The following is an 18145-nucleotide window of genomic DNA, read 5'->3' on the forward strand; positions in this document are numbered from 1 at the left end:
TCAGCCAGAATGGCCAAATATAAGTACTGAGCAACTAACTCACTCACCATAAAACTAAAATCTATCTATATAATTTTTTCAACAGGCTAACTTAAAGCACTAAATATCTACAATAACTATAAATAAAAACAATATCAACACTATAACTGTCTATCAGAAGAAGGGACATTGTGTTATTCCAGCTCTCTGCCAAGGAGTAGTCAGAAGGAACTGAGTGGCAGTTGGGGTCACTTTGCCCTTTATGGCTTCAGGAGGGGAAACATGAGGGTATTTAGGGTGCACACATGCAACCCATAATAGGCACTACTATAAAAAACTTTTTGGAACGCCAGTGCAGAGCGCGCATGTGGACCATGAATGGGATCCCCACACACACAAGCTCAAAGAAGAAATTGGCATTCCTTTAATCAAATCAGGAGCATAACAATGTTTAACACAAAATTAATGGATTGTTTGGTTAGTGCCATGGCATGGTTAATGGCACAGGCCTGTGTGAAACATCTTGTGCCACTGAACAATGTAGTGATTCTACTACTATCATCAATGGCTGCCAAATCGCTTCATTTAGATAAAAAGGAGGCAGAGTGTATAAGTCCTCCCTGCTGGTACACAACCTTTCCAAAGACAAGACCCTGCAGTACCTTCTTAGTCAGACCAACTGGTAACTGAATCCTTGCATGCCCTGGCAAATTCTGCAAGGGTTTCAGAGCAGCATGGGGCCCCAGCGGTGTAGTGAACAGGACAATCAGCGTGCAGAACACGTCTTGACACTCACTAACCCATGCCCTTAGTTACCAGGTCAGTAGCAAAGATCTCAGCCGTTTCTATGTAGGATGAGAGTGTTACACTCTACAAAAGCGTAGCAAGTGGATAGAGGCATAGCAGCCATCTGCTACTATAAAGGGCACACAGAACAATTCTCTATAGACAGCCAGGGAATGCACCCTAATCCTTGCCAGTTGTCCTGTGAATGCATGCTACTAGAGCATAAGTAAACAGAGTGGATGGTGCGATGCAAGCCATTACCGTTGGCAACAACTCACATGTGTTCGGATGACAGAGGAAAATTTTACAATCATGGGCGAGTGGTAAAGTGACAGGCATGGAGATGCTGGTGGTCGTAGTCATAAGTCGGCAGGTAGGTGGCTTACGACACCAATTATAATAGTTTTGTGGAATGTTAGAACTCTGTGCAAAAGCCCTACCCCAGCCAACCTAAAAGAGGCCCAGCACCTGTTCCAAAAGAACTGGCCAGGTATACGGTTAACATTTTTACAGTGAAACCAGACTTCCCGACAAAGAGCAACACACAGATCAGTGCAGGGTACACATTCTTTTGGTGAGGATGTCCATACTCTGAGTCACGATAATAAAGTATTGGCTTTGCCATTAGCAACTCCATTGCCTTCAAGCTTGAAACTAAGTGATCATTTTATGGTTACAGTTGCCAGTGAAACATAAGTGGTACGTAACCATCATCAGCACTTATGCTCCTAACACTATAAATGTTGATGATGAGAAAGAAGTTCTATAGTGACTTAGAAAAAAATCATGTCTTACACTGGTGTCAGATAAACTGATTACCATGGGGAATTTTAATGCAAGGGTTGAAAGAAATGTGATAAACTGGCGCATGACATCAGACAGCATAGGACTGGGATGGAGAATGGCAATGGAACTCAGCTAATTGCTGCTTGATGCGTTCACGATCACATATACCTTTTTCAGCTTACCAGACAAAAAACAAATCATCATGGATGCACCCAAAGAGCATCTTATCGACCACATTATCGTCCAGCAATGAGATCTACAGGACTTTTTCATCAGTGGGAAAATCCCATTGTAAATTTATTCATCGCCAAAGAGAACACAAAGTATCCAGTCTTTTATTTTAGAAGAGGTATGAGTCTGGGATCTTTACAAGATGTTTTTCTCATACCATGGAATCAAGACCTCATACATGCACTTCCCCTATTCCTTTGATACCCAGGGCGATATGGAAAAAAAAAATCACAGAATGGAGAGATCATTCATGATTGATGACAGACTGTCTGCTGACAAAATCTGTCAAGTTATTATTGGCTCCTTGGAGATGAAAAGCAATTTGGGTTTTTCCATAAGCTGATTCCACATCCATAATCTGATTGCCTTTTGGAACATAAGTGACAAACAGGCACCCCTCCTGCCCTTTTTTTTTTAATAAACACAATACACTGAGGATGTGTTGTCTGTGAGGATGTGTATGATGGAATTCCTTTAGTCTGCAAAGCACTTCTGATGATCTTATCTCACTGCCCTGAGTCGCAAGACATGTATATGGAGTCTCATCTCTTCTTGGGATCACATTCTCTGTGTTTGGAAATGGTACAGATGAGCTCCCCAACCTGTTCCTGATGCATCTGTGATCAGTGTCTTTGTAGGTGCAGAGGTGGAAGAAGGATACCCCTATCCAAACATTCTGGGAGTCTGTCCACCAGTTTTGCAATGAAAGGATATGGAGATGGAACTAAAACATGCATGTCAATTTAATGTCTCTCAGGGGGATACACGGACCTCAGCTAGGCCTGTAATGGGCATAAGCCAGCATATGGCCTAAAAGTTTCATAGAGTCTGAATGTGATGGATTTATCTTGATGCTGGAGAAGAATGTCTGGATCTGTGACTGACATCTCTCCTTTGGAAGGTATGCCTTTGATAAATTTGACATCAACTAGAGCTCCTATGACATCTATTCTCTGTGAATAATAATAATAATAACAATAATAATAACAACTTTAACAATAACTTTCTGTAGCTCACTACCAGGCTCAAGCTCACAAACAGTTTGTGGATAGTGTTTAGGACTGTGGTGATGTCCTTATGATCAGCCAATCATCTCATTAGACAGACATGAATTATTTGCCTCTAAGGCCTTGTCTACACTAGAGAATGTTGTCGACAAGTTACAGCGATGATCCAAAAAAGCTATAATTACAATGCTTGTGCCTGTTCACATAGCACTTGTGTCACCAAAGCGCATCCACAGCTGGTGCCCTAGCATCGACAGTGAGAACAGTGCACGGTAGGCAGCTATCCCACTGTGAAAATCACCACCTTGTGCTGCTGGGAGCTGTGGAAAGGCAGAGGAACATAGTGCATCATGAGTGCGGGCTCAATATCCCATAATGCAGTGATTTCTATCCCATCATTCCAGGGGTTTCCGACTGTGTTTTGTGGCATTTTTCAACGGCCCCCGTTTCCTGTGTGCCCACCATCTCTATCTGAAAGAACGGATCCTGCACTGCTCTCAACTGTTGTGATTATTGTGCTAAACACATCGCAGCTGCTCATGCAGTATATCATGAACTCCCAATTGGGACTGGAATCTGAGGCACCTGACCTGCTGTGTGCCATGCAAACAAACAACGCCAGATTACTGTTTGCATTCACGGAGCATCTGCACATGATGCACCACCACTTTGGTGTGTGTGAAACAAGCACTGAGTGGTGGGATCACCTAGTTATGCAAGTCTGGGATGATGAGCAGTGGCCGCAGAACTTTCGAATGCACAAAACCACCTTCACGGAACTCTGTGTGGAGCTTGCCTCTGCCCTGCGGCACAAGGACACCGGAATGAGAGCTGCTCTCTCGGTGGAGAAGCGCATGGCGATTGCTGTGTGGAAGCTGGCAACGCCAGACTGCTACTGGTCGGTCGCTAATCAGTTTGAAGTTGGGAAGTCCACTGTTGGCATGTGTTATCGCAAGTGTGCAAGGCCATTAATTGCATTCTGCTATGAAGGACTGAGAGTCTTGGAAATGTACGTGAAATAGTCGATGGCTTCGCAACAATGGGATTCCCTGTGATGGGGCAATGGATGGCGCACACATCACAATTTCGGCCCCAGAGCATCTTATGATTGGGTACATCAACAGAAAAGCGTACTTCTCTGTGGTACTACAGGCACTTGTGGATCACCATGGACGTTTCACTGACATCAACGTGGGTGAGTCAGGGTAGGTGCACGACGCACACATCTTCATGAACACTGGCCTGTTAGTCTCTGCTTGCAGCTTTCTGTTCTTTCCACACCAAAAGATCCCAATGGGGGATGCTGAAATGCCCATAGTGATCCTGGGAGACCCAGCCTACGCCTCTCATTGAGGTGGTTTTATTTTGTTGCAAAATCGAGGGAGTTGGGCCAATGGGAGAGGGGGATTGCACTGTGTACACCATGACTGTTTTGGCGCAAAAAGCTGTTTATCAACAAAAGTCTGTACTACAGACTAGACCTTAATTTATCACTTTAAACTTAATCCTATACTGTAATTTATAAAGTCATCCTATAGTCAAATTTATAAGATAAGATAACACACATGCAGATGATTAACAAATACCACTTGAGACTACTAAATACACAGAACCTCTCTCAAGAGGATTTCTCTAAGCATATACAAAACTGCTGTACCACATCTGATTTGAAACAATTATTTATAAACACAGCAACTGAGGAAAAGTTAACCGAGAAGGAAAACCCAAGAAAAGCAATGATAACATGCATGAAGAAAATTTAGAGAGCGACTGATTTGCTATCCCTCTGAAGCACAAATTTTATGTTTACAATAAAACAAAGCATGCTTCTGTATCTAACTACAGCAATTTTTTAAGATTCAAAGCTCTAAACTCTGAATAACTCCCCTAGGGACCACAGGAAAGAACCAGATAGAATTATAACCAAAACGTAAAGTCTATTTACCTTGCATTCTTACTTTAATAACTACACAAGTGTCTATATATTTGTACAAATATTATATTAAACTGTGTATATATAAATGCAATGTCTGTTTATATAAGGTTTTTTCACTCCACAAGAACATTAAAATATCTTTAAGGAAAACAGCATTACTGTTACATTATATGGTGACAAATTTTACACATTGAGGAAGTTCTCTCAAATCTCAGTTGTCTCCAAAATGTGCATATTTACACAGAGCTCTTCTTCATGTCTGGAAAACTAACTCAGGGTATGTCTACATAGCAGAGAAAAACCCACCATTAGTCCATGCCAGATGATTCGGGCTCATGGGGCTCAGGCTCCGGGGCTGTTTCAGTGCTGTGCAGACCCTGCAAGGGTCTTAGAGCCCAGCCCTGGAAGTCTACACAGCAATGATAGACATTGACTCAGAGCATCATTGATAAATACAAGGTGGAACAGACTGTTTAGCATAAATAGTTAACATATTTCAAGGGACCATTCACAATTAAGTAGCCCATTAACACCCTTCCTGTCATAAGGAGGAAAGGAAAGAGTGGGGAGGAAAGCAGCTGTTAGTGGGTTACATATTGTTGTAATAAGCCATAAATCCAATGCCTTTATGTAGTACAGCACGGTAACCAAGGCGGGGCGAGTGGGGCAACCACACAGGGCACAAAGCCATGGGGGATGGCTCAACAGACACAGTACCACTGCAAAGACACTTCTAGTCTGTGTGTCCCACACCACCAGCCCTCCCCATGCAGTCTGGGAGGCCAAAGGCTGATCTCCAACCTGGCTCTATGAGCTGAGCCTAGCCCCTCCCCTGGCATTTCTCTCACCCCGACTTTGTCGTTCCCACCTCCCCCACCAAGCCACATCTCCTCCCATACAGATCGGACTTGGCTCCGCCCCTTCCCTCTCTAGTAAATTCTGGTCCACCCATCACCAAAAGAGCCTGCCTCTTCCCTGTTGCCTCGCCCCTCTACATGCTCCTTCTCAACTAGGTCCCGCCCCTGCTCCTCCTCAGGTAAATGCCACCTCCACCTCCTCCCCCTCTGGCCAAGTCAGAAGCCTGAAGCGAGAGCTAGGCAGTGTGGGGCAGCTGCTGCACTAGTTGGTGCCAAATGCGGGTAGCTGTGGCGCACCCGTCTCCTCCTCCTGCTGCTGCTAGTGCTCAGAGCCCTAGCTGCTCCTCAGTTCTCTGCTGCCCTTCGACTGCTTGGAGCCAGTAAGAGTTGCCCAGGTGAGGGGACCTAGTTATGGGGCCAGCAGAGTCCTCGGGGAGCAGGCCAGGAACCCAGGCCAGAGCAGGTCAGTACAGGCCGCTGTGGGGAGCCCCAGACACTCCACCTGTCTTGGGTGGCACACTCCAGCAAGTGGGGACACAGGCCGGGGGCTGCTCTCAGGCACCCTGGCACTCCTTCGCCCCTCAACTGCTGAGGTGAAAGGACCCCCCGTGATGTGTTACTAGCTGAAGGACTCACCCATCCCCACTACAAACCCCCCACTCAGCAGGCCCCGTCTGGCCACAGGACAGGTGGCATCCACCTGTCCATCGGATGTTTGGTCCCCAGCCTTTCACTGCGCATCATAAACCTGCCTCAAAGCCGACCTCTGATTGGGAACAGCAATGGCCCCTTGGCTCGAGCAATAGTTTGATTGCTGTTCCTAGCTCTCCCTTTATTTGCTCTTATGACCTTTAATTAAAATCGAGTGATCAGAAATGGCTGCTGATTTTGAGTGATCCAGGTTTTTAATGTCCACAGTGCCTGATTTTTACGAGATGAGGATCCCATAATTGCCACTTTTGGAAGCTGCTAGCGTTCAGTGCAGTGCTTCTGAAAATCAGGTGTAAAGTGTCCCCAGTTAAGCACCCAAAATCACTGACCACTCTTTAAAGTTGTGGTTTGAAACTCTGCCTCAGTCACCCCATCTGTAAAAGGGAAATAATGCTTGAAACTTCTGTCAAGACCTGTGACATCCAGTGATGAAAAGTCCTATTTAAGTGCAAATAATAATATTAGAATTGGGATCAATAAAAAAACCAAACCATTTTGTGTAACTGTCTTCCAAGGGCCCAGGAAAAAATAATTTGCATACTACAGGTGGTCTTTAAATGGTTTTCAAACACGTCCATATTACAGAATACTTCTTAAGAGAAGGCCTCTCACAAACACTTCCTATCCCAGACTCCTTTTCCAGATCTCTCAATGCCCATTCCCAGAAACAACTGTGTAATGTTTAGTTACATGAAGTAGTAATATAAAGGCATTATTAAAGATACAAGATCAAAATAAACTTGTTTTAATTCAGTAGGTGGGGATGCCTGGTTTCTGCCTGTCTGTTTAATTTTAAAGTGTCTAGCCTTTACAGTTGCAAGGAGTGTTCTAATATAAACATGAGGCAGTGGTGTCATGCTCAGCTTGCTGAAAGCTCCACTGCCCCAGCTGCTGCTTATAGCTTTCCCAAGCAGCAGCAGAATGAAACTTGGGAAATTCTTGATACTTTCACTGATGCTGTGCAGGGATTCTCAAACTTCATTTTGCTTGGCCCCCCTTTGAAAATATTTCAGGCTGTGATGACCCTCCTCCAAAAGCGATAACCTTCTACCATACCATGCCATCCTTCTTTCTGCACTGCTACTTCCCAGCTCTGAAGACAGCACAGAAGTAAGAGTGGCAATATTGCAACCTCCCTACAATAGCCTTGTGACCTCCTTTTGGATTGGGATCCCCGCAGTTTGAGAAACACTGCTGTACAGAACTCTTTGGGTAGTAGTGAAAATGAGCTGCATGGAAAAGCTATGAGAAGCTCTAGCTTTGTATTTGTTAGTATCAAATCTTTACTCACAAACCATTTTAATCTCGCCACATCATTTTGTGGTCTTGACTCAGTCTTCTTGTGTGTTAGAAAACAAACTTCTTTGAAAATTGTCCATAGGGATTCCCATTTTGAGAAAAGGACATTCCCAGAAACTCTCCAGTAAGCAGCAGCTATGGAAGGTCACTAGTGCTTGTTAATCTGTTAAGAAATGGGATTTACATGAGTAATTGTGGGAAGAACTCACTAACTCTTATGGACCCACAATCCTTGCCCACCTTCCCCATTTTTAAGACTCCAGTTAAGGATTCATGACCTAATGGAGTGATCTAAGACATGAGACCCCTTTTGTTCTCAAAAGCCAGAGTAAGGGAGAAGGATAAGAAAGCACAAGGCCGTAACGAGGGTGGGGCGAACAGGGCAGCTGCCCAGGGTACAAAAACATGGGGGTGGAAAAATGACAAGAAAATAGTAGGAAGCGCAAATATGCTTGCTCGCTCCAGGTGCTAAAATGCCTAGTTATGGCTCTGATGCAGTCCCTGATTTTTAGTGCCTAACAAAGTTATGAATTATCTGTACTCTAAGGGGTCTGAACGTCTGCTCCACTGCAGAACCTAATACCATATTAACATGTGGAGAACTAGAGAATTTTCCCACCAACTCCACCTCAAAGAATTCTTTCATTATGACGACACCACTCACAGTTACCACGTCCCCACTGATAATCATAAGAAAAAAACGAATCATCTGACTGGACACCACAGAACAGATGAAACCACACTCTTGATCATCACATTGATTGCTTCAGGGGAAAAAAAACAAACTGTGAAAGCCTTAAGAAACATCACATCCACCACAATCCTCCACTGCCGAGAGGACAGCTATACAGACCCTGAAAACTAAACATCAGATAGTGATCAAACCAACAGACAAAGGGAGCACTACCGTAGTCCTCAACCATGATAACTACATTAATGAGTCCAACTGACAACTCTACACCACCACCTACTATAAAGAACAAAAGGTGACCCCACGCCACAATTTACCGAGGAATTTAAAAATATCATCAAATCCTTCCCCAAACAACTCCAAGAGAAACTCTACAAATTTATCCCCCATGAACATACCCCAGAGACCTTCTACATACTTCTTTAGATACACAAACAAGGGAACACAGGCAGACCCATCATATCTGGCCATGGCACCCTTACTGAAGGAACATCAAGACTACTAGAAAGCATCCTCAAATCACTCATCACAAAAAGGGCCGGCTTCCTCCAGGACACAACCGACTTCCTCCAGAAACTTCATAATATTAATAACCTCCTTCAGAACACCATCCTTGCCACTATGGATGTCACCTCCCTATACATCGTCATCCCCCACAATGACAACATAGCTGCCTGCCTCAAATATTTATAAGACAATGGATAACCCTCAGATATCCACCCAAAACACAATCAAACTCATCCATTCCATCCTCACTCATTACAATTTTATATTCAACAACAAACACTTTGTCCAAACCACAGGGGTATCAGGATGGCTCACCAATATGCCAACTTCTTCATGGGCCACCTTGAAGAATTTCTGGACAAATGCACCATGAAACCAATGATATACCTAAGATACATCTATGATATTTTCATCTGCTGGACAGATGACTCTAAATTCTGTTATAGATCACCACCACAACTTCAACCACCATCCATCCATCCAACACTCTATGAAATACTCCCATACCAGCATCACCTTCCTGAACACCACAATCAGCTTCACCAATGGAACCCTACAGACAGCTATATACAAAAAACTCACAGATAACCATGTCTACCTTCACAAATCAAGTAACCACCCCAAACACACCAAGAAACCTGTTACTTACAGCTAAGCACACAGATATCGCAGAATATGCTCAGAGGAGAAAGTGTGAGGCCTGGTCTACACTAGAAAGTTTTGTCGACCAAAGTCAGCTTTTGTTGACAAAACAGAGGTGGTGTACACACTGCAATCATGCTCCCTCCTCCCCACCAACAAAACTGCCCTATTTTTTCAACAAAATAAAATCACCTCAACGAGAGGCATAGAGCTTTTTTTTGCCCAACGTAAATCGACAAAGCGTCAAGTCTAGACACTGAGGTTGGTTATGTCATGGTAAATGGCCTCAGGAAGTTCCCACAATGCCCATCCTGACCACTCTGGCCATCAGTTTGAACTCCGCTGCTCTGCAGCCACCCACCACTCCCCCTTTAAAGTCCAGGGAATTTTTGAAATTTCACTTCCTGCTTAGTCGGTGTGGAGAGCTCTCATTTATTCTTTCCAGCTAGCCATGGCAGCTGCACGCACCAAACGCTCTCCCGCTTGGAGCACACTGGAGCTTCTGGATCTCACTGGCATTTGGGGAGAGTAAGCCATGCAGTCCCAGCTCTACTCTAGCCAAAGGAACTGATACCTACTGCCAGATTTCTCCTGCCATGACGCAGAAGAGCTATGAACAGGACAAACTGAAGTGCCGAGCGAAAAATCAAGGAGCTGTGGCAGGGCTACCAGAAGGTCAAGGAGGCAAACCATCGCCCTGGTGCACAGCCAAAGACCTGTCGCTTCTATAAGGAGCTGGAAGCCATCCACAGCAGCGACCCTGCCTGGACCCCCAAGACACCCGTGGATACCTCCGTGTGCCCGGGGTCAGCGAACACTGGACTTGACCCCTACAAAGAAATCATTGATGAGGAGGTGGAGTTGGATGAGGAACTGTAACCGGGGACTGGGGTCATTTGGTGACATGGGGAGTCAGGATATCTTTGCAACCCCTAAGGGTTCCAGCCAGTCTCAGCCCTGCAGCTCTGGCATGCAGGATGCAAAAGAGGGGAGCTCTCCTAAGTGTTTTTCGGGGCTGATGCTGCTTATTAACAGGAGGCATGGGAGTCCTTTGCTTTGGTAAATGATAAGAGGTAGTTCAAGGGATAGAAATGCATAAGAGTAGCCATGTTTCCATGTGCTTCCCATTCCCTTGCGCAGCTAGGTAGCATGACTGAGAAGCATGTTAATGAATGCCAAGATTTCACGGGTGTCCTCTGGTGAGATGTCTAGGAAACTTTCGTGGAGGTACTCGCCAATCCTCTGCCTCAGATTCCTCAGCAGAGTGGCTGTTTCTTCCCCCATTGTAAGATACTTTCCCGCACCAATCAGCAATCACTCGTGCAGAGACCAAAGTGGCGCACAGGCGAACAGCGTAGGAACCTGATTTGAAGCTGCTCACATGGAGATGCACCTTAGCATCCCTGTTTACTCTCAGGAGCGAGATATCAGCTTCTATGGCCCCCGCCTGTGGAGAATGGTGGCACAATTTGAAATTTTGTCCCTATGTACCTACATTTATGCTCAAAGCAGCCACCCACCCAGAACCTCTACCCCAGATAGATTGCCCCCCACCCCTGGCAAAAACTCACCATTTCCAGACTGATCACAGAGCTGTGCTCTTCCCAGGGGACGTTGAGAAAGAGGTGTGTTTAACAGTAATGCATCTATAGTGTTAGGGCACCCACAATAATGCCTCTGTTCATTGTTTCCTGTGCTTCCATAGATGTGACTTTTGCAGCTACCCCCCCCCCCCCCAACTCCAGCGGAGCACCTCCGCCTGAAAAGGAAGTGACCTCGGAAAAGCAAAGAGATGTGCCAAGAACTCCTCCAGTCCTCTCAGATGGCAAAAAGAGAAAAAAGGGCATAGAGACAACCTATGTCTGAAAGTCAGAGAACTGATAGATAGGAAAGGTGGGAAAACCATGACCAAGTGCTGGCAGATCATGATCATATGATTAAGGACATGGAGGAGCAGACGGAGCTGGTAAAGACAATCGTGACACTGCAGACAGAGTACATGCATGCTCACCCCCGCTTGCAGCTACTACAGAACTGCTTTCCATACACATCCAAAACCCCGCCCCCCCCTCATTTCTACCAAACTCCCATCTCGTCTCGTTATCCCTTACACTCCACCCCTTCAGACAGTTATGAAAGTGACAATTGGACTTGCACCCAGCTATCATCACTCACACTGCCCCTCACTGCTTTCTCCCCTCCAGCCCAGTGTTTTGTTTCCGTTTGTAAACTGTTTTTGTTTAATAAAGACAAGCTGTGGGAACAATAAGCACTCTATTGCTGTGTTGCACATGGTACTTTCACTTTGCACTGATACACAGCTCAAACTGAATAGCAGTCATAGAACTGCACAGCAAAAACACCCTCTTGGTTCTCATTCTCAAAATGGGCCCTCAATGTCTCCCTGATCCAAATGGCCTCCTGTGGTGCCCCTCTAATATCCCTAGCATCTGGCTTTTCATATTCAGATGGAAGGCGATCTCCGCCTTTGCGATCCACCCAAGAGCAAACTTTTCACCCTTAGCTTCACATAAATTATGGAGCACACAGCAGGCGGCGATAACCATGGGAATATTGTCCTCATTTAGGTCTAGCCTACCAAAGAGGCATCTCCAGAGAGCTTTTAATCTACCAAACACACATTCAACGGTCATATGGCACATACTCTGCCTGTTACTGAAGCATTCCTTGCTTCTATCCAGGTTGTCCATGTAAAGCCTCATGAGCCATGGCATTAATGAGTAGGCTGGGTCTCCCAGGATCACTACGGGCATTTCAACATCCCTCATTGGGATCTTTTGGTCTGGAAAGAAAGTCCCTCTTGGAGCTTCTTGTATAGGCCAGTGTTCTTGAAGAGGCGTGTCATGCACCTTCCCTGACCAACCCGCATTGATGTCAATGATATGCCTACAGTGATTTACAAGCACCTGTAGTACCACAGAGAAGTACCCCTTTCTATTGATGTACACCATCACAAGATGGTCCGGGGCCAAAGTTGGGATATTAATGTCATCTATCGACCCACCACACTTAGGGAATCCCATCACTGTGAACCCACCCACTATTTCATGAACATTTTCCAGAATCACAGTTCTTGGTAGCAGAATGTGGTAAATGGCCCTGCACACTTGCGATAACACAACGCCAATGGTGGACTTCCTGTCTCCAAATTGATTAGTGACCGACAGTAGCAGTCTGGAGTTGCAAGCTTCCAAATGGCAATCACCACACACTTCTCTACCAAGACAGCAGTTTTCATTCTGGTGTCCTTGTGCTGCAGGGCAGGGGCAAGCTCCTTACAGAGTCCCATGAAGGTGGCTTTGTGCATTCGAAAGTTCTGCAGCTACTATTCCTCATCCCAGACCTGAATAACAATGTGATCCCGCCACTCAGTGCTTGTTTCACGTGCCCAAAAGCAGCATTGCAATTTGTGCAGATGCTCCATGAATGCAAACAATAATGCAGTGCTGTTCGTTTGCATGTCACACAGCAGGTCAGGCGCCTTGGATTCCTGCTCTGAATGGGAGCTCATGACATACTGTGCGATCAGCCGCAATGTGTTCAGAACACTGACAGCAACAGTGGAGAGCAGTGTAGGATCCATCCTTTCAGATGTAGATGGCTGGCGCTCAGGAAATGGGGGGCTGTTGAAAAATGCTGTGAAATGCAAACAGGAATGCAAGGAACAACAGGATGGAAATCAATGCATCATGGGATGTTAAGCCCGCATCCATGATGCGCTGCCATCCTCTCCGCCTTCCCACAACTCCTAGCGGCACAAGGTGGTGAGTTACATAATGGGATTTCGCTGTCAATGCTAGAGCACCAAGTGTGGATGCGTTTTGGCGACACGAGTGCTGTGTGGATGGGCGCAAGCGCTGTAATTACAGTGCTTTTCGATCACCGATGTAACTACTGTCAACAAACCTTTCTAGTGTAGACAAGGCCTGGGATATACACCCTAACACACCCAAAACCACCTTCACCAAATAAAGACACTCCACCAGAGAAGTAGATTGCATCACAAAACGGGCCACACAAAAAACCCAAGAGAACCTGCTACAATACAGAAATAAAACCAACTCTGACTGCACACCCCTAGTTGTCACCTACCACCCCCTACTGGAACCATATTCAGTTTCATCAAACAACTACAACCCATACTCAATGGGGACCCCATCCTGAAAGAAATCTTTCTTGAACCCCCTCTTCTGGCCTTCAAACAACCCCCCAACCTCTCCAAGCTCATCATCAGAACCAAGCTCCCCAAAGACCATGACACACTGACTCAAAGCAGCCCCAGATCCTGCCAGAATAGATGCTAAACCTGCAGATATATCTTCAAAGCTACAATGATCAACACCCCACACAGCACACCTTTCAAGATCCATAGGTTCCACACCTATGGATCGCTCTATATCTGACCTACTAGTCCTCATCCTCAAAGGAAACAAATACAACACTTTCAAAAGACAAGCCTGAGAGCTTTCATTCAGAACTTTGCTAGATACTAAAAGTCATGGACTCAATAGACACACCGGATTGTTGTAATAAGCCATAAATCTGTAACCCACTAACAACTCCCTCCATCCAGTTACTTCCTCCCCCCCTCCTTATACAGGTGTTATACAGGCCACTTCACCTTGAATGGTCCCTTAAAATGTGTTAAATCTGTTCCACCTTGTATTTAGCAGTGACACTATGAGTTAGTTTTGCAGACCTGAAGAGCAGTTCTGTGTAAGCCCAAAAGCTTGACTCTCTCACCAACAAAAGTTGGTCCAATAAAAGATATTACCCCACCTCACCTCGCCTCACATTTACAAGTACTGTTTAAGATTTCTAGGTACTTGAACACTGTGGTTATCCCTAAAATAGGTTCTCTTTCACACTTTCATTTAGAAATCTCTCAAACAAGCTGAAACAAACCCTACTTAAGAAATGGATGTTTTCTTCACAATAGCCCTCCATTAATGTCATGCAAACCAATGATACAAAGAGTTTCGCAAGACAAACAGGACATACATATTTTCTCCAAATACAAGTTGATTTGTAAAACTTGTCATTTTGCTTTATAAAAACCTAGGTGGCCCTTTTTACTCTATATCTAGTGACACTAATCACTGACATTATCAGTTTGCTTCTATGTCATCATTGTTATTGAAATAAATGTATGGGGGAAAAACCAAGAATTAGTTACAAGTCACATTTTTAAATACAAAATGTGTACACACACACACACACACACGTACGTACGTAAAAACTGAACTATAAGAAACAGTGTATCTCAAAGCAAATATCAATTTCCCATATTTCTTACTATGTTGCACCTAATGAGATTTTTTAGTTTCATGAAGAACAATTCTATAAAAAAAAATTCATCACTCTAATGTAGTGTCCAGAATCTCTCTTAACACTTCCTCCTCCCCCCAATAAAATAAATACATTAAACACAGAATTTTCTGCTATTTTTTTCACCTTCTCTAACAAGTGCTGCTCCACAAGAGAATCCAAGATGTTTTGCAGACAAGTAGGTAGACATTCATCTTGCAAATGCTAAGCCTTTGCCACATATGTAGCAGTGAATTTCTGAAGGCCTATTGCACTCAGCAAAATACTGCATTGTTTTAAAAAGAATCGCACAACTTAGGGCTATTTGTGTGTACCAGAAGCCCCCCTTCTCACAAATATGCAAGACAGACTTTCCCTATCCCCTTCAACACACCCCACAAAAAGAGCTTTGATGATATAATATCTATAATTGCTTAGCATCATTCATGCTTTGATCTTTAAAGCCAACAATTTTGTGGCAAACCTTTAAAAATTTGGTTGCCAAGAAAAAGCAGAAGCCAAGGAAATATTTTACATGCATTGCAACGCACTTCACAACTGAGGGGAGTAAAAGAACCTAATGTTCTCTCTTTTCTGACAAAAATACCTGGTGATATCCAACTCACATAACCATCTCATAGTGCTGCCACCATCACAGAATGCTTTAAAGGAAAGAAACGAAGTATCCCAATGGATGGCACACCGTCAAAAGCCTGACCTTATAATTCAATATAAATATTATTTATAAAGCACCCAATTCCACCAAGGCTCTAAAGTTATAACATAAACACTGCTGCGATCTCCAATTGACAGGCACAAGAGCCACAAACAACTAACGTCTTGTACTATTTCATTTTAACAGCTTTGTGACTTGGTCTGGGTAGCCCTGTTACTGGTTGGTTGTGTAACCCACAAGATACTGAGCGCTTTCCGGACATGCAGGGTGCTCTGCTGTGAAGAGTTCAGCTCATCAAAATCCCCCCCCCCCCTTGACATCAACCTATCACCCTACAACTGGTGTCTCCAGACTCTCTACTCTTCATAGTCTTCCCCACTCACCTCAACAGCTCGGGGTCCCCCCCCCCAAAAAAAACCCACCACCCCAACTCGGCAGCCCAATGGCTCCCCCTACCAGGGCAGCTCGGGCTCCCCCCCCCCCCACACACACACTCTCAGGGTCCTTCCCCTCCCCCACCTCGATAGCCAAGTGGCTCCCCCCCAAGCAGTTCAGACTCCCCTCCCCCCACGCACTCAGGGGGCCCTCCCCCACCTCGACACCCCAAGCTTTCCCCTCCCGACCCCCCCGCTCTGCCCCATCCCCGTCACACACCTACCTGGGTCCCAACCGATCCCCGGGCGGAGGGGAGGAAGCCGTTGGGGCCCGAGCCCAGGGAGCCCCCCCACAGCTCCCCGCCCCGGCGCAGGCTCGGGGGACGCGGGTGGGAAGCAGGCCCGGGGGGGGGGGTGCAGCCAGGTTTCCGGGGACGAGGCGGGAGGGGTTGTCAGGCCGGACCCCGCAGCCCGCCTGCCCCGAGCCCCCCGGACGCTGCGGGCCTATCGGCGGGGGGGTGACGGGGGAGACCGAGGCCGGAGGAGGAGACACCCGTGAGGGAGAGAGGCCGGAGTGGGTTGGGGGGGGCTGGAGAAGGGGGGCGGGTTGCCAAGGGGAGGGCGGCCGCCACCCTCACGCGGATCGGTGGGGGGAGGGGCGTAGGAGGAGGGGGGGGGGCCCCGACCCTTCAACGTGAAGCACCCGCGACCGCCGCCGCCGCTGTCCCTGCTGAAAGCTCCACCTCCTCCACGCAGAAACTCGTGACGTAAAGCGCAGGGGCCGTCAAAGCCAGGGCCCGCGGGGCGGGGGGGAGAGCTAGCGGGAAACGTCACGCCGCCAGACACGAGGCGTAAGCGCACGCGAGCACGCGCTCAGCCCGCCGCGCGACCAACCGCCGCTGAAGGAAGGGTGGAAACGCAGCAACAACCCCCTTCCCCCCCCCCCGCCTCCCAAATGGCGCTTGCGCAATGGGAAAGCCACCGGTTATTCCAGCGCATGCGCCTGAGGAGCCGCGCGGCCGGCTCCTCCTCACGTCTCTGCCCATGCAGTGGAGTTGAAGGAGCCGGCCCACCGCCCGTTTTCGCCGTGCGCATGCGCAATTGTGTCTGCCTCTGCTCTGGCTCAGCCAGAGGCTTGTGTGAACCTAGGCTAGGCTCTGGGGCTTGCTGTAGGCAGCTGGGCCGGGCCGAGCTCTCACCAGCTGCCCCTGGGCTACCAATGGCCTTAGGAGAACTCAGGCCCCTCCTACTGCCCAACCGCACGCCCCCTGCCCCGAGACTCTCTGCTGGCTGTATAGGGGCTCTGACACACAGTAGGGCAAGGTTGCTGCACCCACCTCAGGGCTATTGTGCAGGCACCAGCAGCACATCAGGTCTGTGGGGGGGTGTTCCCCCAAATTGCAGAGATACTCCACAGTTGGGGGGGCCATAAGAGGGTCAGGCCGGAGAGGAGGAAGAGTTCAGGCATGTCTGTGTCCTGGTGCGAGGGCACTGTTTGCCGGCTGTGCAGCTTATCTGACCCCCTCTGCGCCATTGGCTGAGGAGTGCATTGTAGCATAACTGGGCTTGGAAGAAGTAGGTTTGTATCGGTAAACGTGGATTTCACCCTACACACACCCACTGACAAAATACTTCCATCGCTAACAGATCGGCAAAGTAAGTAAAATGGTGCCTGAGGACTTCTTAGAGTCAAACTCCACTGATTTAGGCTTTCGAAGAAGGCTTGTTCCAAATACGCTAGCAAATGAATAATACAAACAGGTATGGTTTGTTGATTTATGGATATTTTTTGTGTATTTTGAGGTGATGTCGATGATATGTGTTAAAATGATTTATAAAGTTTTAACTTTTTTACTCCCACCAGCTGCTGTTATTAAATTATCTGACGCCCCCTCCCCCAACCGCCAAGTGGGAAAATCTAAATCTATAAAAATGAGAAAATACTTAAAACCTATAATGTCATGCAGCAATGAAAATGTAAATAGATAAAAGTCTAAAAGAAATGCTTAAAATAAACATTGATATCTATCAAAATTTAAAAAATATAAAAAGTACATTTTGCGAAGCCTAAGTATAATGTAACAGAAAGGCTCAAAGAAGGGAGTTTGTAGACAGAGCAATTTTTCACCACAAAACGTTGAGACCGTTGCCCATCACACTGACCAATGTTGTCTCATCGTTCCCTTGTACTCCCCATCTATTTGTATTCATCTGTTGTCTGAGACTGTAAGCTCATTGCGGCAGGGTCAGTCTTTTTGTTCTGTATTTGTGCAGTATCCAGCACAATAGGGTTCTGATCCATGACCGGGGCCTCTAGGTGCTATAATAATACAAA

General features: G+C 46.4%; 1 protein-coding gene across 1 annotated transcript in view; it reads right to left on the minus strand.

Moving 5' to 3' along the window:
- Positions 1-16318, minus strand: part of MAP3K2 (mitogen-activated protein kinase kinase kinase 2) — a 93605-nt gene extending 77287 nt beyond the window's left edge. Inside the window, exon 1 of the mRNA XM_067570055.1 lies at positions 16095-16318. The gene's annotated coding sequence lies outside the window, so the exon portion shown is untranslated. The remainder of the gene's footprint in view (positions 1-16094) is intronic.
- Between the last annotated feature and the right edge of the window lie 1827 nt (positions 16319-18145).

This window comes from Emydura macquarii, unplaced genomic scaffold, assembly GCF_026122565.2.
Source record: "Emydura macquarii macquarii isolate MOO-44397 ecotype Brisbane River unplaced genomic scaffold, CSIRO-AGI_Emac_v2 contig_2988, whole genome shotgun sequence".
NCBI lineage: Eukaryota > Metazoa > Chordata > Testudines > Chelidae > Emydura > Emydura macquarii.